Below are 23,705 nucleotides of genomic sequence, written 5' to 3'. Positions count from 1 at the left end.
TAGGAGGAGCTAAATGGGAAGGAGTATTGAGAGGAAGAGATGGAGTAAGGAGAGAAGATGAAGGAGAGGAGAAGCTAGGTGATGAGAGAGAGAAAGAGAGAGGGGGCATGGAGGCAGATGTTCACAGGTCTCCACCAGTCAAAGATAGTTTTTATATCTAGGTTGGGTATTGGGTTACGCTTCTGATTGAGCATTACCAAACTTATAAATCCTTTGATTAACATTTTTTAAAAATTGTATAACAGCAAAAAGGAAAGGAGGGCATGGGACAGGGGTTTTCTAGGGAGGGGAAATGGGAAAGGGGGATGGCATCTTAAATGTAAATAAAATATTAAATAAAATTTTTAAAAAAGAGTGTGTTCTATGGGCACTAGAAAGATGCCTCAGTGGTCAGGAAGTGGTCCTGAATTTGATTCCCAGAACCACCAGTAAGCAACTCACAACTTCTGTAACTCTAACTCCAGGAGATCTGACATCCTCTTCTGACCTTCCATAGATACACACTCACAAGCCCCCTCCCCCCACCACACACACAGTTAAAAATACAATGAATCTTTTAGCAACAATTAAAAAAATTAAAAATTAAAAAGTATCTCACCTCTTGTAGCTTTGAGACTTATTCTTTGGTGGCAAAAATTCATTTTCCCAGAAACTTCCTTGTGCAGGTTATTCTTATTTCTATAAGCAAACACCTGACAGAAACAACTTAGGAAGAAAATGATTTACTTTAGGTCATAATTTCATGATGGGGAGGGCATGACAGCGTCCACGAGGGCAGGAGCTGCTCCTGTCCACAACAGTGGAAGGGTGACGTGGCTTGCTCACACCACAGCAAGCAGAGCAGAACTTGGGCCAAGCTATAAATCTCAAGGCCTATCCCTCCCTGGCCCAGTGACACACTACTTGCAGCTAGGCTCCACCTCCTAAAAGTACCACAACCCCCTAACACAGCACTACCAGCTGGGGACTAAGTGTTCAAACAGGTGAGCTGTCAAAATTTACACTCAAACCAAAGCACTCTGCTCCTAGCTAGTAGCTTATAAAATAAATAAATCTTACAAAGTAAATCAATAAATTAATCTTATAAAGTAAAATGTCCTTAGCCCAACTTTAATCGTCCTTATAATCTCTTAGTTGTGAGTCTGTCATCTAATTGAGAGCTGCTATAATATAAAATAAAAGCTACACACTTCCAAGATACAATGGTGTGGAGTAAGCATTCTCATGGCAAAAGAGACAAATTGGGACAAAGCAAAGAAAGATGGGATGGAAGCAAGACCAACACCCAACAGGGCAAAAAAGCAAGCTAGGCAGCTCCACGTCTGCATAGGGGGCTTGTAGTGGCATCAGTTTGGTTCCAACACAACAGGCCTGGCTAGCCACTTGCTGCAGTGCTGATGCCTGAAGTCTGAGTTCTCTTGAAACATTGCAGTCAGCACTGTAGCTATTGCATCCTGGCCCTTTCATGAGAGTTCATGTGCAGTGCCAGTACCTGAAGCTTTTGTCACAATGTTTTACAATCCTGGTACTTCTACCAAGACTTAAGCTTCACACACTCATTCAGATGCATCGCCTGGCCTCAGCTGGTTTCTGGAATCTTCTTGCAAGCCTCCATAAGCCTTGCATTCTGTGTTCAAGAACTATTTGCACCTCCAGCAAAGCATGCTGGAAGCTGTATCTTTTCAGGCACTCTCCTTTAAAATGTGTGTTTTCAGTTTTACAACATGGAGCCCTTCATGGGCGGGGTCTTACCTTCAAGGAACCATCTACTCATTCTGTGGGAAACACATGCTTTCTTTTTAAGGACACTAACCACTTTAACAATCACAAACAACTTGTTTGCATTTACTGATAAGTATCGGTGGATTTAGCAGTTGCATGTCCCTGATGTTAACTGGCTTTGTGATCCTTTCCTTGAAAAACTCCACATTTTCACCTCTCTCGGCTCCTCCTCCTGTTCTCTTCCACTGTGAATCCGGGAATGCAGTGAGCATACCACAGCCTGAATGCTGTGCTGAAATTTCCTCCCCAAACAAGTAAGTCACTTGCTTTGGAACCCAGCTGCCTTCTAATGATCAGGACATGGGCAGAACCAGATTTTTTTTTCCAGAAATATAGCATGAATAGCCTGCAGCCCAGCTCCAGAGTCATTATTCTACCTGGAAATCTCACAAGCCCAGCCCTTACTATCTGCATTTCAACTGACAGCCTGGTCTCCTGGACTCCCACCAGAATTGCCCATTCAGCTCTGTTTACAGCTTTCTGCAGAGTCTCCAGCTTGTAGTTCCAAACTCTTCCACCTTTCTCCCACAAACCCATTCAGAAGGCCTCAAAGCTATGTGGCCAGATGTATCATTGCAACAGACCCAATTTTCTGTATTATTTATATTTTCTCATTGGTGTGAGCAAATACTTTGCCAGAGACAACTTAGGCAAGGAAGGATTTATGCTAGCTCAGTTTAATGGTGGGGAAGACAAGGCGACATTGATGGGAGTATATGTCCATGGTAGCAGGATGGTAGCTTGCTTATATCTTTAAAAAGAAGAAAGAAAGCTCAAAGGGAGGGCATCTATAAACCTCCAGACCCTCCTCCAGTTACTCACTTCCCTTAGTTAAGCCTTACTCCCTAAAGATTGCACAATGTCTCAAAACAGTACCACCAGCTGGAGATTAAGTGCTGTAACACATGAGCCTGTGGAGACATTTTGCATATAAACTATAGCATGTGTGTCTATTGTACATGCACATTTGTATGGGTGTGTTCTCCTGTGCATGAAGGCACCTTATACACATGAATGTTAGCATCAGGTGTCTTCCCCTATCAGTCTCCAACGGCCCTGAGGTTGCTGGATTTTACATGCTTTCCGAGAATCTAAACTCGGGTCCTCATGCTTACACAGTAGACACTTCAAGACCTGAGCCATCTCCCCAGCCCACAACTTTATATAAAAGCCTACTTCTTTATATAAAAGAGTGCCAAGAGTAGAATGTTGTATTCTTTGTCTCATTAACGAGAACACAGATACTAGAGGTCTTTACTGTACAGCTTTACTTTTTAATCTATATATTTGGAATTAGAGTCACATCACTGCAGGTTGAGAAAAAAAACCTTATAGACTTAACCAGCAACAAGTCTAAAAATCCAATAGCCAGCTTCCAGATAGATGGCAAACTGATCACTCCCCTCCTGTAAGCCAACCTCTCTTAATGAATGAAGTTGTTTTTATTCCATTGCTGTTCCCACCAAAACCTGGTCATGAAAGTTTCTACTTTGGTTCCTTTGCAGCTCTCCCCTTGGCCTTGGTGTAATGTAAGCTTCCTTACTGACAGGAAAGGATTTATTTCAGACCCACATCCTCTTTCCCATGCTTTCCTCCCACATGTTTCCTCTGGTTAAGAGCAATTTCTTCTCCCAGGAAATTTGTATGTCATCTACTTTTCCTGATAAGAAAAGCTATCAGACTTTTTACATGGTAATTAAGCTGTCATACCAGGCCAAAAGAAGATCACAGGATAAGGGCAAATGGAGAATGAGATAGATAATTTTATGTCTCTTCTAACACAGTAGAATTCATTGCCTTAAAGCACAAAGACATGGGACAGATTCCAGTGTCCGACAGTTCCTTAAAGGAAACAGAATTCACATAAAATACAGAATGGCTTAGTGAGACTTACAAGCACTGTCGATATGTTTGCATTTCTACTGAAGAGCAATGTCTTGCCTATGCAGCTTTAATTGGATTTAAAATTGAATCTAATCCATATAGAGTTTATTGTTTTACCAGCATCCTTTCCCAGCCCCATATATGTTTCATCACCTTTGTCCAAAGAGGTAACATTTATAGACTAGGGTGCTTCTCTGTTCTGTTCCTGTGTGGGGGGGGTGTTTCTGGCCTGTATTACTCAAGAAGAACTATGATAGGCTAAGACAGAGATGATATGATCTTACCTCCATCTATATGGTGACTATTATGGGTTGGACTATAGCAATATTGTTCAAATAGAACTTGAAAGAACTCTTTGCTTCTGCAGAAACATAAGAGTAAATAAGGAGACAGATCTAGAAAGTTCCCTTCCCACTTTAATCAAAACAGCTGCTTTTTAAAATGTTTCCTATCTGAGCAATTACTGCTCACTTTTGTGTGGTTTTATAGATATAAATCTTTTTCATTAAGAATAAAAGTGATTGCTCACTAACTGTTAGTAGTTTAAACATGCCATCTACCTTTTTCTTATTTTAAATTAAATGCATTAAAATCACACATGCATTGTTTCATACTTGGACTAAATCAAATGATTCCTCTTTATTTACTATTGTGAAAACATTTGTGAGCTTCCTCCACCTTTATGTGAGTTTGGTAATAAAACTCAGACTGTCAGGCTGGCACAGCAGGTCCCTTTCCTCTAGGAGCCATCTTGTTTGCCCTAGAAGAATCTTAAACTGAGACTAATCCATACACTTACACCAAGAACTTTTAACAAGTGCTGAAAGAGGGAGGTTTGGGATTGGGTCCTTGACATTTTTCTATTACTTTCATGATCAAGCGATTATAGACCAGGATACTGAGGAGCTGAACGTGAATGACAGATAACATTGGTTTGCTCCTGCAGCTTTTTATGCTGGCCCCAGAGAGCAAACCTTCACATTCTTCCCATGGCAGCTGATGCTATTGTAGAGGTTTCACTTTGTTTCCTCCTTTCTCTGTAAGCCTTACACAGCAAGGCTTTCACACTGCATCCATACTGTAAGAATAAACTCCAGATTGGAGAGAGAAATTCTTGCAGGATTAAGAATTGGGCCACAATTCCAAGAGTGAGCTGGGCCTCAGAAATCTGTTTTCTAGGCAAGCACTCTACCACTGAGCCACATTCCTGTCAGAGTTTCTATGCTGTGATAAAACAACACGACCACCAGCCACTTCGAAAGGATTGATTTCACCTTAAGCTTCCATTGAAATCACCAATGGAAGTCAGGGCAAGAACACAAACAGGGCAGGAACCTGGAGGCAGAAACTGATCAGAAGCCATGGAGGAGTGCTGCTTACTGGCTTACTCAGCCTGCTTTCTGAGAATACCCGTTATCACCATCCCAAGAGTGGCACCTCCCATAGCAGGCTGGGCTCTCCCATGTCAGTCATCACTCAAGAAAATGAAGCATAGGCTTGGCCAATGGCGGCTCTTATGAGAACATTTTCTCAGTTGACATTCCCTCTTCCTAAATGACTCTAGCTTGTGTCAAGCAGACATTAAATTATCCAGAACACCTCCTTAGTCCAGAATATATTTTCTAAATGTTGAGACCTAGAAAGAGAAAATTGAGAATTAAGATGATATTTCTGGAGTCAATTGCCATCTCTGCAAAGAAAGAAGGAAAATGGGGGTGGGAAGGGGGAGTGAACACACTTGAGACTGATTAAAATACTAAGCAAGTATAAAGTTTGTCCCTTCTTTGGTGTCACTTTAATGGTATTAAGACAGGAAAAATTTTAACCCTTTATAAAGAAAAACTATCCCAAGGAGAGATCGCTGTAACTGTGGACAGCTTGAGAAGTGTAAGCAGAAATGTGAAGTAAGGCAGCACTGTAGAGTCAGGAATCAGCAATTTCTCCCTGCATCCTGACTTCAGAGGGACTGGCGCCTCACAAAGCATACTAGATGCTTCTGATTTCTTACATGCATTTTCAGATATTAACTGCTTCAAATTTTTCAAACATCACTAAAAATATGAGGAGTTTGTAATTTTTGCTATATTAGGAGTCTAAAATTAAAAGAACTGCTTCAAACCTATTATCTAGTGCTTAAGCCAAGAATTCTAAAATGCATATGGATGGAATTAAAAAAATATCATCCTGAGTGAGGTGACCCAGTCACAAAAGAACACACATGGTATGCACTCACTAATAAATGGGTATTTGCCCAGAAGCTCAGAATACCCAAGATACAATTCACAGACTACATGAAGCTCAAGAAAAAGGAAGACAAAGTGTGGATGCTTCAGTCCTTCTTAGAAGAGGAACAAAATACAGGAGCAAATATGGAGACAAAGTGTGAAGTAGAGACTGAAGGAAAGGCTATCCAGAGACTGCCCCACCTGGGGATCCATCCCATATACAGACACCAAACTCAGACACTACTGCAAATGCCAAGAAGTCTCCTGAGAGGCTCTGCCAGAGCCTGACAAATATAGAGGTGAATGCTCGAAGCCAACCATTGGACTGAGCACAGGATCCCCAATGGAGGAGTTAGAGAAAGGATTGAAAAGAGTTGAAGGGGTTTGCAGAACAATAATATTAACCAACCAGACTCCCCAGAGCTCCCAGGGACTAAACCACCAACCAAAGAGTACACATGGAGGAATCCATGACTCCAGCTGAGTATGCAGCAGAGGATGGCCTTGTCAAGCATCAGTGGGATGAGAAGCCCTTGGTCCTGTGAAGGCTCGATGCCCCAGTGTAGGGGAATGACAAGGTGGGGATGTGGGAGTGGGTGGGGAGGAGTACCCTCATAGAAGCAGGGAGAGGGAGGATGGGATAGGGGGGTTCTGGAAGGGAAACCAAGAAAGGGGATAACATTTGAAATATAAATTTTAAAAATCCAATAATTAACAAAAGAAGAAAGAAAGAGAGACAGAGAGTGAGAAAAAGAAAGAAAGAAAAAAGAAAGAAAGAGAGAGAGAGAAAATTCTACTACAATGCAATTTATCTGTACCTGTTGTTTTTTTCCATGCTATTACTAACCCCATAGTGTTGCTAAATTTTTCATTTTGGGGCAAGGAAGTTTGATTTTCACCTTGTTTGAAACAAGATCACTTGCCACTATATTACAGATGGCTCAAGGTCATTTTATTGTCACTTTGGCACAATGTCACTTTCCACAACCTGGGGGTTTCGGGGACTGACCTGTGGATTTCTTTCTTCACCTTAGTTCTCTTTAAACGTTTGTGATGATTTCAGAGCTCCACTACGAGTGAATGGGAGAGTAATGAGTCTAACACACTGCTTGTTCTGCAACATAATTAGAAAAGGATTAAGCATGTTTGCAGGGTAGGAACACATCAAGTTCAGGTTAGGCAATAAGAAAACACGTGGATGTGATAATCTGATTTAGATGTCAAGAAACAGGTCTTGGTTAATTTCCTCTTATTAAAACGGGAGGTTGAGGGAAATGTTGACAGATAAAATATCCATTCAATTTCAATGAAATATTTTTAATTATTTCTTTTATATTTTTTTTGAGATTATAATTTTAACATTTCCCCCTTCCCTTTCCTCCCTCCAAAGTTTCCCATGCTTTGGGGACACTGTGTTCTTGGTGACATTAGTTGTACTACACATCCTGTTTCTTGTGATGTCATTGCTGTAGCATGCCACATCCAGCATATCAGTGGGTGAGAGGGCACAGAAAGTCAGTGGGAGAACTTGAGCAGAGCACATGTGACCACTAGGATGTGGCCTGAGCCTGCCCTCTCATTTGAAAGTCCATCCCCTCCCCCGAAGCACAAGCCTATACACTGTGACACCAAAGCTTTCTGCCACTCACCATGACACCACCACCCAACACCAACACTTTAGTATTCAGTCACTTCAAAGCTTTAGAAAATTGGAGAAGTAAAAGATAATGCAGGATTCACAATAGCTGCCGTACTTCCTGCTCAGCAAGCCCAGTAGACACTAGTGATGATTCTATGTTAAAAGTCACACTGATAATTCATAACCACAATACGATTCCAAAACTCTTAAGTAATCATATACTCATATATAGTCCCAAAAGTTGAATACTGAGCATCCCTCATAGTCTAAACATTTCAAAGTTGACCACTGTATCCATAAATAGCTAATACCAATACCCATGCAACCATATATGGATAGACAGTAACTATATCTCTGCATGGCATCAAGCAGATCAATTAAGATTTCATTTCTGTCTGCTGATTGATGAATATCTTGAATTATTTAACAAGTTTTATCATCACAGCACATTAATAAAATATAGATAAATTTTTAATGTATAATTTAACCCATCATCCTGAAATAAATTTAGAGCATTATCATTTTTGTTAATTATTAGATTGTATCGATAATATGAAATAGCAGTTAAGAGCAAAAATTTGTCTTATATATACAAAACCTCCAAGCACAAGGTCATTCATTTTAGTATCTACAACTTTTTAACAAAGATCTCAAAAAAATACTTTTAGAAAAACAGAAAGTGTGAAAGTGGAGTGAGATCTTGGGCTTTAAGATAAAAAAAAAAAAATCTGAAGATAGATTAAGCTTACTAGGATTGCACCAGAATCACTTCATAATCAGGAAGGGTTAAATATGCACAGGTGACCTGACAAGTTTCTTGACATCCAGTCCTTACACCAGTACTGTCCAGATAACCTGGGGAGACGTCAAATGCATAAATCCTGAGGTTCTATAGAAACAGAAGGAACACTACCCAATTCATTCTATGAAGCCACAGTTACGCTGTGTATTCTCCCTTGGAGATGGAACGGTTTCTGTCTAATCAGGAACTTGTCACAATTTCCTTTCATAGAGGACTTCATAAGAGATTTTTTTTCTACTTCTATCATGCTTAATGTTCCAAATAGGTTTTAAAAACTGCTTGAGTGCATATTACTTTTCGCTTCAGAAGATATCATGTATATTTAAGAGGCATTTAACTATTGTAAATTATTTTTGATGACTTTAAAGATGTCAATACTGAGTTGTATATTTTAGAATAAATTTTATTAGTTTAATAATAAAAAAAAAAGAAAAAGTAAAAAAAAAAATCCTGAGATTCCATCCAAGTTCCCTGCAGAAACTGGTAATAAACATCACGGCTGGTCCTGACACACCTGTGTTCTGAACACCTTTGAGGAAGAGAGCATAACATAAGCCCAGAGACTCATAGAGACTTGGAATATTTAAAACATCATAAGTTAGGCACACGTGGAGCAACTCTGCTCTCAGAATTCTGTATTCCCCTGAGACAGTTCCCACCAGTTTCATTGCAGGTTCCCTGTACACATCACAAGTTCTATTTACTGGTTGCCCAACAAAGATCTGAAAGGAATTTCACTACAGAACACAGTAGGGGAACTTGAATTGATCTGTTTAAGTTCTTGAAGGTGGAGGAGATTTTATGTCTTCATGAACTCCCCCCCTTTTCCATTGATGGTACTCAATTTCATTGAATGAATGGAAGGACTCAATCAGGTTAGTCCCTCTAGCAATCTGATCTGAGTGATGATAAGATCTGATTCCAGCTTCAGCCTCAGACACAGCAGAGTGTCACCTGGCACCAGCTACTCTCATCTAAGTTTCATTTTCCTTGGTAACAGCTTCTATGCAACAGAATTACTCTGTGGATTAGAAGAGAAATATATAGAAAGGGTAATGCAGAGTGTCTGGAATGTGTCAACTGTGGGTTATTACAGTGGCATCACTTTGGAGGATGCAGTGTTGGAGGCCTTAATGTCATCCAAACTATCTTATAAAGAGAGAAGGAACTAAACTGTCCCTCACTGAAATTCTTGCTCTGCTAACAAGGTCCAGTATCTTATGTTTAACTCTGCAAAATACCGATGTGTCCAGCTTCCACTCTGTGACAACTTCAGTTCTTAATTCTTATGAAAGAAAGACAGGAAGATAGCAGAGGCAGAATCTTCCTGAAGTTACCTTGTCTCAATGGATTAAATCGAGTAGTTAGAGGAGAGCTGGATTAAGACTTAACAGTTTCGTTTCAGAACTGAAACATCTTCATACATTGTTATTTAAGTGAAACCTCAGCAGGAATTCAAATTTCATAATTGTTGAAATTGTTGTATAGATTTTTTTTTATTGAGATTACCACAGGTGATTACAGAACACTCTCATAGTTGGGTTTCTGATTTCCTTCTCCTTTGGATTAAGGTATTAAATGGCTGCTTGCTGTTGCCTCATCTGGATGTGGGGATACTCATTTGGTTTGCATGGAATGCTATCTTCTGTCTCCTACAAGACAGCATGGACTCCAATTAGGAAAGCTGCTCTTTCAAATAGAGCTCTTGCTTGATCACTGTAAGCATTCCCCACCAAACCCTGAGCAAAACCAGCAAGACTTAAAGGAACCTGCAGCAGGCTGGGGCTCGGTGGTAGACCACTTGCCTAGCATGCTCAGACCCTGGGCTTGACCCTGCCCCCCTCCTGGGAGAAAAAAATGCAGGAGACATTTCACAGAATCCCATGGAGTCACCAAATCTAGACAGATACTTCCTATCCGTTGTGTCTGAGAAGCAACAGATGAAATGTCTGCAAACTTCCAGTGGGTGTGTTTCAGAAGAGCCTCGAATGCTTGTACTCCTTCTGCCCATTACTCAGCTATGAAAGATTCCCTCCCTCTATTTCCATGCACTTAGTAATGTTTCAAGTTTTTTTTTTTTTTCTCTGAAACCCACCTGTTCTGTCTTGTCTTGTCTTGTCTTGTCAATTCCTCAATTTCAGTCACTGTCTTACCTTACTTTCCCCCACAGCCATATCAGCCATTGGTCACAGGACTTTTTTTCTTCAAGCTCTTCTTCAGATTCTATACTTGCATTGCAGTCATCTCCATTCTGACCTTAAGAGCTCATCTCTGAAACCCATGTGTTTAGGATAGAGATAGAGAGCAAGGACCCTGATACATCAATGAATGAATTCATTCAGAAAGACAGGCATCAGCCAATCATAGTACCTCACATATGTGATTTGCAGTATGGATGCTGTGGCAGGAGGATTTCTCAGAGTTTGAAGCTAACCTGGGCTACCTAGTGAATTTCAGGCAAACCTGGGCTGTAGAATGAAACTCTGTCTCAAAAAAAAAAAAAAAAAAAGTCAAACATTCTCTCCTCCCAATAGGAGTAAGACTAGTCTTACGTTTTGTTTTGTTTTGTTTTGTTTTCATGCCACCAGTATAGTCATTTCTAAATAAAGTTGACAATCAAAGTCAGCAGGACCATAGGATGCTTTTAGGATTGGTATCCAGGTATAATTACAATGCTACCTTATGGCTTCCTTCTTTAAACTCTGTTGTCTATTTACACTTTCTTTTTGGCTTCTCGAATTCTTTTAATGCTTCTCAAAGTGGTCAATAGGCTTTGGCAGGACAACTCGAGTAAGAAAATTATAAACAAAAATTAGTTTGTAACAGCATTTCTCAACCTGTAGGTCGCAATCCCATTGGAGGCTTGAAGGACCCTTTCACATGGGGTAGCATATCAGATACCCTGCATATCTGATATTTACATTATGATTCATAGCAATAGCAAAATTATAGTTATGAAGTAGTAACAAAAAATAACTTTATGGTTAGGGTCATTGTGGCAGGATTTTCCCTGACCAATTACATTAAAATATTACGGAAGCAGAAGGCCTGTGATTGGACAGGCAGAAGGGAGGCGGAGCTAAGAGTTGCAGAGAGTGGGGGAAGGGGGAAAAGGGGAGAGGGATAGGAAAAGAGAAAAGAAGGAGGGAGGAGGGAGGAGGGAGGAGGGAGGAGGGAGGAGGGAGGAGGGAGGAGGGAGGAGGGAGGAGCCAAGGTGGAGGCAGACAAACAGGATGATTCAGAACCAGCCTGGCTTTAAATAGTCACAGGTAGATATGGTATCATAAAGGATAGAATAATTGGGATAACTTGTCTAATCTGTGTAAGCATCTTATGATTTTAGAATTTAACAATATATATAAATCTGACTGGTTAATTATAAGTTTCAAGAGTTTTGTTTTACTGGGTTACTGGAAGGTAAGACCACCAACCACAATGGGATTATGGCTGAGAAGGTACAGGCAGCACTGAGGCAGTGAACCCGAACTGAAAAGACTGTGATTAGTCACTGCATAGGGAGAGCTGTGGAGGCAGCAGAGTTGGCGGGCAGAGGAGAGATTTTGGAGCTCTGAGTCAGAGTCTCCACGAGATAATAACAGGTCGGCATTGCTGCCAGTGCATAGCCAGCCAGCCCGCCGGGGCAGAGAGTAACAAGGCAGTAGCTCAAGAAGCCTACAGGTTCTTTTTTATTTTATCCCGCAACAAGTCACCACGAGGAGGAACTGTTACAACGTTCGGAAGGTTGGGAATCACTGGATTATAATATAAACTTAATGTGTAGAAATGTTATTGCTGCGGCCTCTAGAAGGCAGTCAAGCCTTATTCTACCCATCCCCTCTTTTATTTATTTATTTATTTATTTATTTATATCTCAAATGCTGCTTCCCCTCCTGGTTCCTCCCTCACAGAGTCCCTCCTCACTACTCCCCTCCCTTTTCCTCTGAGAGGATGGGGCATCTTCTGGGTATCTCCTCACTCTGGCCCATCAAGACTTAGCCTAATTAGATGTATCCTATCCCACTGAGGCCTGACCAGGCTGCCATGAAGACTGAGCTGCCTGCCTACTACATATGTGTCGTGTATCTCATTCCAGTCCCTATAGTCCTTTGGTTGGTGGCTCAGACTCTAAGAGCTTCAAGGTCCCAAAGTCTATTGACTCACTTGGTCTTTTTGTGGGGTTCCTATCTACTTCAGGACCTAAGATCCTTCTCCCATCTCTTCCATAAGTGTCCCTGACCTCCATTTGATGTTTGGCTATGGGTCTCTACATCTGTTTTGGTCAGCTGCTGGATGAAGCTTCTCAGAAGACACGTATGCTAGGCTCCTGTCTGCAAGCATAACTGAGTATCATTAATAATGGCAGGGATTGGTGCTTGTCCATGGGATGGGTTTTTGAGTTGGGTCTGTTATTGGATGCCCTTTCCTTCCATCTCTGCTCCATCCTGCATTTCTTTTAGATGGAATAATTTTAATTTCTTTTAGTTGGTGTCCTTATCTCACTGCTGGGGTTCCTGCCTGGCAACAGGAAGTGACCTCTTCAGGTTCCAAGTCCTCACTGTTAGGCATCTCCTAGAGGTCACTCGAATTGACTCCTGGGAGCCTCCCCTATCCCATGTCTCCAAGACTTCCTAGAGATCCTTTCCTCTACCCCCACCCCCCAAACCCAGCAGCTGCAGATTTCCAATCATTCTCCTGGCCCTCTGGGCCTGTCTCCTGTCTCTTCTCCATACCTGATCCTGCCTCCCCATTCCCTGTCTCCTCCCCTCTCCCACCATTTCCAGATCCCCTTCTGTCTCCTATGATTATTTTGTTTCCCCTTCTATGTGTGTTCAAGCATCCTTGCTTATGCCTTCCTTTGTGTTTAACTTCTTCCTGTGAGTTGTATCATGGGTATTCTGTACTTTATGGCTAATATCCACTTATCAGTTAGCACATAACATGCATGTCTTTATGGATCTGGGTTACCTCAGGATGATACTTTAGATCCATCTGTCTGCAAAATTCATCATGTCCTTGTTTTGTTTTTTCCAATATGTTTTTCTCTCTTTTTCTTTTTTTATTAGATATTTTATTTATTAACAATATAGATGTCACCCCCTTTCCCCATTTCCCCTCCCTAGAACCCCCTATCCCACCTCCTCCACCTTTATGCTTTTACCATTTTGATTACATGCATGTATTAAGGTCAATTCTAGGTTGGGGAGCTAGCAATACAATAGATGCAAATAGTCAAGGAAAAAGCAATACAAGAAACACAAATAGTCAAAGAAAAAGCAAGGCATTAAACCCAATCAGTGAATCATGATCACTGTTTCTAATGGCTTATCAGGATGACCAAAGTATCTGAGCCTACTTCCCTGTCCTAGCCCAAGGTCATTTTCATGTCTTAAGCCTATTTCCTTGTTCTATCCTAAAATTTAGAATCCTGTATGAAATTACTTCTTTGTTCTAGCCTAATATTCAAATTACTGGAAAGAGGTTCAGAATTTAAGGGTAAGAAGCCATCTTGAATGTCATGCCAAATACCGTTGGATTCATGTTAGTTCTAAAATTTACAGTGGTAGTCATTATAATTAGGAAGAAGTTTAATGACACTTGCAATGTATTTGGCATAATTTTAACACCTCTCTGAAAGTTTTAACCATACATAGGGAGCTTATAAATTTCAAGAATGCTACTCTGCTGAGTGATGCGGTAGGTAAATTTTAACTGCAGATAAAATTGCCCATGGCCTGAGGTCAGTATTTCTATTTTTGTCAAACTTCAAAAAAGGGCATATGATCATGCTAGCCCTTTTTGTCCTGGAAATGCTTTTATTCCTGCCCATTGTGTTAAAGCTTGTCTTTAACAACATCAACATGTTGCCAGCCAAAGTACATGGTTTCAACCTGAAAATGGACCCCCAGACAGAGTTATTAAATTAACAGGCTGGCAAGCCAAGAACAGGTAAGATTCTGCACAGAGCCTTAGCAACCTAAGACAGAAATGCATTGCTTTTCAAAATACATATTCCATGATGGGCAAGGAAGGCATTCTTGTCAGAATGACCTAAGACAGGTTCAGTCTTGTTAATGAAATTAAAAAGGGGAGAGGTGGAGAGCCTTTGGGGCTGCTTGGCAAGAAGCTGACATGGGCTAAAGACAAGGAAATGGGCTGCTTGGCAGGAATGTGACATTGGCCAAGGACAAGGAAGTAGGCTTCAGGCAGGAATCGGGCATTAAGCTAGAACAAAGAAGTAATTTCAAGTAGGATTCTAAATCTTAGGCTAGAACAAAGATGTCCTTGTTTTTAATAGCTGAATAGTATTCCATTGTATAAATGAGCCACATTTTCTCTATCTGTTCTTTGGTTGAGGGACAACTGGGTTGTTTCCAGTTTATGACTATTATGAATAAGGCTGCTATAAACATTGTGGGGCACCTGTCCTTGGGGTATAGTGGAGCATCTTTTGGGTATATGCCCAGGAGTGTTATAGCTGCGTCTTCAGGTAGAACTATTACCTATTCTTGAAGAAACTGCTGGATTGATTTCCAGAGTAGTTGTACAAGTTTGTAATCTCACCAGCAATGGAGTAGCATTCCCCTTTCTTTCCATACTCTCCAGCATGTGCTGTCCCTTGAGTTTTTTATCTTAGCCTTTTCTGATTGGTGTAAAGTGGAATCCCAGGGTTATTTTGATTTGCATTTCCCTGATGACTAAGGGTGTTGAAAGTCTCTTTTTTTCTTGGCCATTCGAGATACCTATGTTGAGAATTCTTCACTTAGCTCTGTACCACATTTTTTTAATTGGGTTATTTGGCTTTTTGAAGTCTAACTTCTTGAGTTCTTTGTATATTTTGGATATTAGCCCTCTGTCCGATGTAGGGTTAGTGAAGATCTTTTCCCAGTCTATAGACCACTATTTTGTCCTATTGAAAATGTCCTTTGCCTTACAGAAGCTTTTCAGTTTCATGAGGTCCCATTTATCAATTGTTGATTGTTGGGCCTTGGATGAGGTAACTCCATTTAACCTGCAACCTTCAATCACCACGTAGCACAGGTAGAGGTCTCCACCTCCAGAGATTTAAATATTAATGAGTTATCTAAAGGCCAGGGGCATAGCTAATTAAGTTATTCCCTCCCCTTTTCCCCTCCCTATAAAATTAGGCTCCCCTGGCCTTTGGCAGGGAAGCACATACCACCTACATCCATTTACCATGCCATGAACAATAAAAGCTTTGGAAAACCAGACTCCACGTGTCACCTGATCTGCCACCGCCAGGTTCCCAGCCTTTGGAAACTTGAGCCGCCCACCGCCAGCCCACAGCGGCTGTACCAATGTGGGACCCTCTGCTGGCGGCCCTCTGCTGGTGGGAAGCCCACCTGGGACCCTGATGCCAGACTCCCTCTTCCCCCGCCCACGAGATTTCTTCCCCACAGTTGATCTTAGGGCCTGAGCCATTGGTGTTCTTTTCAGAAAGGGCTAGCATGATCATATGCCCTTTTTTGAAGTTTGACAAAAATAGAAATACTGACCTCAGGCCATGGGCAATTTTATCTGCAGTTAAAATTTACCTACCGCATCACTCAGCAGAGTAGCATTCTTGAAATTTATAAGCTCCCTATGTATGGTTAAAACTTTCAGAGAGGTGTTAAAATTATGCCAAATACATTGCAAGTGTCATTAAACTTCTTCCTAATTATAATGACTACCACTGTAAATTTTAGAACTAACATGAATCCAACGGTATTTGGCATGACATTCAAGATGGCTTCTTACCCTTAAATTCTCAAGTTCTCTTTGTTGGATCTTTGTGTGATTTAGATTTCAGAGTAGCTGTGGCCTCAAAGAATGAATTAGGTAGTGTTCCTTCTGTTTCTATTTTGTGAAATGGTTTGAGGAGTGTTGGTATTAGCTCTTTTTTGAATGTCTGGCAGAATTCTGCACTAAATCCCTCTGGCTCTGGGATTGATTTGGTTGGGAGACCCCTTTTCTGCCTTCATTATGGGTGGTATAGTTGGTGTCTCAGTTACAAAAGGCAGGTTAATAAGAGAAAGGCATAACAAATTAATTCAAATAACAAATTAATTCAATCATAGTTTTACTTGATATAAAAAAACAGACTGAAAGCCTATAGAATCAGGCTGTGTAAACCATGTGTGTACACATCTCATTAAGCTATTCATAAAGTGAACTGCCTATTTTATGAACAGGTTAATGAGGTACAGACAAACATGTAGAAATATGAGATAGCTGAACAAAGGGAAATGATCTAATCATAACAGGCAGAAGGCAAGGCTCTTCTGTTTCAATTCTTCATGACTTCTTTCTGTAGCATTTCTTTCTTCTGAGTATAGGGCAAGGTCATTTGGGGAATGTGGGGGACACGTGATGTACAATTCCACAAGGTAGGTCTGAAATTTGCTTTACTGCCAATTCTTCCACAGAAAGGTATGGGCAAAACTGTCACAGTTTATGGGAATAAGATTGTTTTTAAAAAGACTCAGAATCTCAAGAGAGAAAAATGGACTATGCACAAGCTGTGAGCACCTGATATGCTTCCTGTCTTATCCCAGAATCAACCTCTGGATGCCAGAGATCAAATTAAGATATGTTTTAATATAAAAAATACTACTTACAAAAGAAATCAAAATATTAATCCCCAGACATCTGTGCCCATTCTCACTGTCCCCCACTACTGCCTGGACATAACACATAGCAGGAATTTTTTTTTTTTTTTGGTTTGTGTTTTTGTTGTTGTTTTTTTGTTTTGTTTTGTTTTATTTTGTTTTGTTTTGTTTTTCAAGACAGAGTTTCTCTGTGTAGTCCTGGCTGTCCTGAAACTCACTCTGTAGACCAGGCTGGCCTCAAACTCAGAAATCCACCTGCCTCTACCTCCCAAGTGCTGGGATTAAAGGCATGCGCCACCATTGCCCGGCATAGCAGGCATTTTTACTGGTTAAAATAACTGGCAAAAACACTGTTTTAAGTAAATAATTGGTAGAAATTCAAAAAAAAAGATTGCTGGTTTCTCTATTCTGCTTTGGGGAAGGAAAGTTTTGCCTTCTATGTCTTTTCTACAAACACACACACACACACACACAGAGAGAGAGAGAGAGAGAGAGAGAGAGAGAGAGAGAGAGAGAAACTTTGCTCTTGAGGCTTCCTTGAACCTTGGGGTTATCACTTCTGTTCCCCCTTCCAAAAACAAATATGTCAACCTAAACTATTTGTAGGTGATTCTCCATATTCTGACTAAAATAGCATTAGCCAGACTTTAGTCTGCTTGAGATTCTGAAATGAAATACCATTGTCTTAACAGAGATTTGACTGGGTATAGTGGTTCACACCTGTGATTTCAGTACTGCAGAGCCAAGAGTGTGAGTATCAACTGCAAGTCTGAGGCTGGCTTGTGATACCTAATTCCAGAACAACTCACTGTACAATATAAGACTTTGTCAAAAAAAAAAAAAAAAAAAAAAAAAAAACCAGAAATTTATTTTCTCAGTTCCAGACACTGGGAAATGCAGTTCAAAGTGCCACCTAATCATCTATTTTCCATCCTAAGTCCTCTTCCAGACTTACAGGTGGCTACCTTCTTGCTGTGTCCCAGCACTGCAGAGAAAATGTCTGCTATATCATAAAAACATTAATCTCATTATAAGAGCTACATCTTTATCTCTTCTTCTAAATCCAATTTTCTCCCAAAGGACCCATCTCAGAATACTCCCAGTTCCCATCACACTGAGAGTTAGGACTTTGGTTTGTGAATTTTGTTGGGAGTGGAGAAATATAACTCAATTCATTCCAATCATAAAGGAGAGGGTCAAATTGAAAAGCCTGTATAGTCTAGTCTAAGCTCTTCGAAACACGAGTAAATTTGGATTAGAAACCAGATTGAGATTTCTAGTTTCTTCTTCCTGTGCTATCCTCTTACTTCATCTTGGAAGCAAACAAACAAACACAACCTATTGCAGATCTTTAAGGCCAGATCACTCCTGCTCCATCTTTTGCCACACACACACATTTACCTCAAACACAGCAAACACAGCTCTCAAACACTTGATCACATCCCTTCCTCTATAGCTCATAACCTTACCAAAAAAGAGTATCCATGTGACTTAAATATACTGGCAGATTCCAAAGATATTAAAGGTCACAGTAAAGTTCTTGGTGGTTTAGCAGAAGGGATAGAATGTTCCTAGAGTCCTACTGTTTTTCTGTGGTTAAACTTGTTGCTCACACGGCTGGGGTGGCTATGTAAATCCTAATCTTGTTTGAAGAGACACCATCCAACATCTCTACTCCAAAAACCTCAGAAAGAAATCCTGCCGCTCCAAGGTTAATGTAGCCTCATTGCTTTAAAGAATTCTTATGTGTTTCAGCATTGAGTAGCCCTCAGAGTTCTAGGTTCCATGTGGTGAAGATTCTGATGTTACTCTTGTTCTGCTTTACCTACTCCCATTCTCAGCATCACTGTGGTTTTGGACACAGACAGCATCTAAACAGAAAGGAAAAGGATTTAGATGACACTTCACAAATATGATTAAACAGAATTAGTTGGGCATCAATCACCCTGGGCTGAGCCAAACTTCTCAAGTTAAAACACAGCTCTTCAGGCACCGTCTGCCAGTGCAGGTGTCACCTCCAAAGGCCATCCTTACTCCAACTATCCACCAGAAAACTCACGGAGCCAGGTTTTTTTGTGTGTATTTGTTTGTTTTTGTGTTTTGTCTTGTTTCATTTTGTTTTGTTTTGGTTTTGAGACAATATTTTTTCGTGTAACCCTAGCAGTCCTAGAACTCAATCAGTAGACCAGGCTGGTCTTAAACTCACAGAGATCTGCCTGCTTCTGCCTCCAGAGTGCTGGAATTAAAGGTGTATGCCACCAAGCCCCACCTAAGGAGGTAAGTTTCTTACCACCCCTACTGGTTGAATAATTTACTAGACTACTTCACATCACTATAAATTATTGCAGGCTTAAGAAAAAAAAACAAATAGAGAATTGCACAAGTCAAGCTATGGGAGAGCTCAGGATTTGAAGCCTCTGCTGACCTCTCCCTAACACACTTGTCCTTACTCCCCCTATAGTGTATGGCAGCACACAGAGAAGTAGCGATTAGTGAAGCCCACCCACACACCATGCTCCAGAGTTTTATTATAATTTCATTTCATGACCATCACTGATAGGAATAGTATCCTGCCCACATGTTTGATCCCAACTTCCTTCATTGCTTTGCATAGGTCAGATCAATATCACTATGGCTGGAAGCCCCAGTTCCTCTAATTATATGGTTGGCTTTTCTGAGTGACCAGATCCATATCCTGGGATATTTCACTAGTGTTCATTAACAAATATTCCACTGTGAGTCATTCTGTTATCACAAAGTTGCTGTCTTTATCACTCAGGAAATTCCAAGACAGAAACATTGTTCATGGAGAAGACAAGCTCTTCCAGTGAGAAAGAAATGTTACCTCTTTCTTGATAGAAGAAGCCAAATAAAATAAACCTCAGAACAGCTAATTGGGATCAGCTGCTGACAACAGTGGCTATACAGCAACAGCCATGACTGGGTCAACCTTGGTGAGCAGAAGTCAGATTCCTGAGTTCATGAATAATCTCTGTTCTGCTATGAGGACCACTTTGTTCATGAGATCAATGGGCGACAAGCAAAGAGTTATTGAGGGAAAAGACTAACTGGTGCCCAAAGAATGAATCTTCCGATATGCTTAATTGGTCATTTCTCATCTGCTGAAGTAACCCTTTGGCGAACATTTATATGAGACAAATATTTTTATGTTTTTCCTCATTCATAAAAGCTTACTTGCACCCTAACTTTGCAGGCATCTCGTCCTATTTTTCACACTTGCCTCCCTCCCGGTGACACTATCAGCTACAGCCCACCAAACCGTGCGGACTCCCTCGTCTGGCTCAGTTGCTCTGTGTGTCAAAAAGCACAGTGGTGCTAAGAATGGGCGTAGGTAAAGCAGATCAAGATTAGCATCAGAATCTTCACCACATAGAACCTAGAACTTCGAGGGCTACTTACGTTGAAGTGCATAGGAATTTTTTTAAAGCAACAAGGCTAAATTAACCTTGGAGCTGCAGAATATGTTCTCCAAAATAAAGAAAACAAGAAGCTGCACTGCTCAAACTTGTGCCCACTGAGATTCCCTTTCACAATTATCCTTCAGAGATACCCCTCAGATGGGCTGTAACACAACCACAGTCCACTTGAAGGCAGTGTCTGTAAAACAGACCAAGCTTTTTCTTACTCATCAGAGGGAATCCCCCTATGAGACCACAGGAAAAGAGGAAGAGAAGTATTGTTAACACTAGAGGCCATGGGCATTTGAGCTGCTTAATCCTGGTAGCCAACTTTATGGCTTGGCAGAGCTAATAATAGTTCCTGATGGGAAACTTGGGTCCCATGGTGGCTTGGTAACCTGCAGTTAACCACTAGTTTCTTCTGAGGCCTGATTTAAAGCCAAGACCTAGCTTGAAGGCCACTCATTGTCTGGAGATAAAGTTAGAATCTTGCTCTAAAATCTCCAGCATCTGGGATGTAATTTATCCACAAGGACTTGTCAGAGGAGCCAAACAGGATTTGAACTTGTCACTGATGGGCCAAGTCCCACTGGATCCGCTACTCCATACAAGTCATGTGACAGAACGTCAACAGCACCTAAATTTTACAGTGCTTGGTTTTGTTTTGTGCTTCATTCAAAACTATCAGTGTTTGAAGGGTAAGGGTGATTAAAGGCATGGGAGTAACACAACCATATGAGGATCATATAACATCAAAATCCAAAGGAGACCAATAGACACTCAGGGTTGTTATTGGCTGTAGGAGATACCACTTGCAATACCATTCCTTCATCACAGAAAGGATATCTAATTTTTTTTTTAGAGTAAATAGGTTGCTTCCTTATTTTTATTAGTACTCAGAAGTCTGATGAGCAGACATTGCTACCTGAGCCCAGATAAAAGTTACACTGAAATCACTGCCAATCCCATAAGGAGAGAACAGAAGTATTGAAAATAAAATCAAATTCAATTCTCTGGGGTACCATACTAGTTTGGTGAGTTGTGAAATTTTGATATTATCCTGAGGAGACTATAAATTTGCTCTTAAGGATAATTTTCCTTTGTAAAAATATTTTTGACAATATTTATTTTTATTTTAAATTTTAAATGTTTTAAATAGATGTTATGGTCTCACTTAAGATCTTCATGCAACATGATATAATCACATTCAGCCCTTCTCCCCTAACTCCAGATCCACAATCTCTTCCTTGCCCATCTAACACTGTTTCAAAAAGAAAGTACTATCAAATCCAATTGGAGCTCCCGTATCTTCTTGGATGTTTGGCCTTTCACTAAAGTGTGGCCAACTTACCAGGGACTATACTCTTGAGAAAACGGACTCCCCCTCAATTGCCAGTAGCCCCTTGACTAGGGGATGGGACTTTGTGTCCATCTCTTTTCTATGCTAGTGTTCAGTCTGGCTTAGGCCTGCACAGGTTTTCTGCATGCTGTCATAACTACTATGGGTTCACATGCACAGCTGCACTGCTGTGTTCAGAACATACTGTTCTTGTAGTCATTCTTTACCTATGGCACTGAAGCTTGGGAGTAAGGGCTATGATATAGATGTCCCATTTGGGGTAAGCATTCCTCAGTCTCTTATCCTCTACACTGTGGCCAGCTGTGGGCTTCCAGGTTGACTACTATTTACTGCAAATAGAGCTTCCCTGATGAGGATTGAGAGACACATTAATCTATTGGTATAATGATAAATCATTAGGATCAGTTTAATAGTATGTTCACTTAGCACAGAGGTTTTCAACCTGTGGGTTGCAACTCCTTTAGGGGTTAAATGATCCTTTCACGAGGGTGCCATATCAGATATCCTACATCTCAGATAGTTGTATTACCATTCATAACAGTAGCAAACTCACAGTCACAATGTAGCAACAAAGTAATTTTATAGTTGAGGGTCAACACAACGTGACCTATATTAAAGGGTTACAGCATTTGGAAGATTGAGGACCACTGATTTAGCAGAAAAAAGTTCAAGGTTTCCCTAGTGCTTATGACCTATATATCAACAAGTTCTTGGCCTGATAATGATACTTGGTATTGTGTTTAACTTTTTTCTAGTGGGACTTAAATCCAACTGAAAATGTTTGGTTAGCCCTATAATGTTCATCTTACTATTGCCCCAGTGAGCATGTCTTTTGAGGTCAGTCACTATTGTAGCTTGCAGGAATCATAGATGAGTGATTATTCCTTTTCTCTTCCAGTACTATGCAAACACATTCCAAAGTGATGAAAGTTAGCCAGTAGGATTGAAGCTTCCAGGTCAGTATCAGCTTGATATCTTCATGGTCCATGACTCAGTGTCTTCAGATAAAATCTTACCATAAAGTTCTGCAAGGTTACCAAGAGCATTGGCAATAGCCTGCACTATTTATTGTAGGGTCTATAGGACCTCATTGACCAACAACTCTAAAAACTGTAACCCATTTCATATATATCTTGAAAGGAAATATTAATAGGTAAAACCCAAAAATGTTTTAGATATAAAAAGCATTAGAAAAACACATTAGGGGAAATTGAATGGAAATATGCTTTTAAGGAGGAAAAGAAATGATGTAAAATTTCCAGTCATAGAGCAAATACTCATGTATTTTAAACAGTGGATGATAGTAAAAGTAAACTTGCTGAGTTTCTGACCCAGTCATCAAACAAGAATAAGAATTGTAGCTTTAGTTTTAAATGTATATGTGTTTATAATGCATATGTACATATAACAAATGTGTGTCCTTCCACAGTAATAGGAATTTTGTGTTACTTTTCCCTCTCTGGATTATTTTCTCTACCTAGCCCTCCTACCACATTTAACTCTTTGTAGAGATAAAATTATAAGAAAGGAATCCTTTTTCTTTCCTCAGATATTATATTGGGTTAAAAATATGTCACAGTATAGTGGAGGAGAGGGTGAAGGGTTCTGGATGCAGAGGAGTAGGAACAGAAAGTATCAGGTAGGATCAAGGGAAAAAGTTTAGGAGAGACAAGTGGGAAATGAGCTAGAAGCCTATTGCAATGGAAACTTGCAGTAATCTATGAGGGTGATCCTAGCTAAGACTTCTAGAAATGGAGACATAGAGACTGAACCAGCCATCTTCTGCAACCAGGCAAGACTCCTATGGAGGAATTAGGACACCAAACTAGCCACAAAAGTTTTCACCTACAATTTGTCCTACCTACAAGATATGCTGGGGTAAAGGTGGTGCAGAAATTGTGGGAGTGGTCAACCAATGATTGATCCAGCTTGCAACTCATACCATTAGAGGGAGCCTACCCCCAACACTGCTTGGAGGGCCAGGA

Source organism: Arvicanthis niloticus, chromosome 10, assembly GCF_011762505.2.
Source record: "Arvicanthis niloticus isolate mArvNil1 chromosome 10, mArvNil1.pat.X, whole genome shotgun sequence".
NCBI lineage: Eukaryota > Metazoa > Chordata > Mammalia > Rodentia > Muridae > Arvicanthis > Arvicanthis niloticus.
This window is presented reverse-complemented; position numbering follows the sequence as displayed.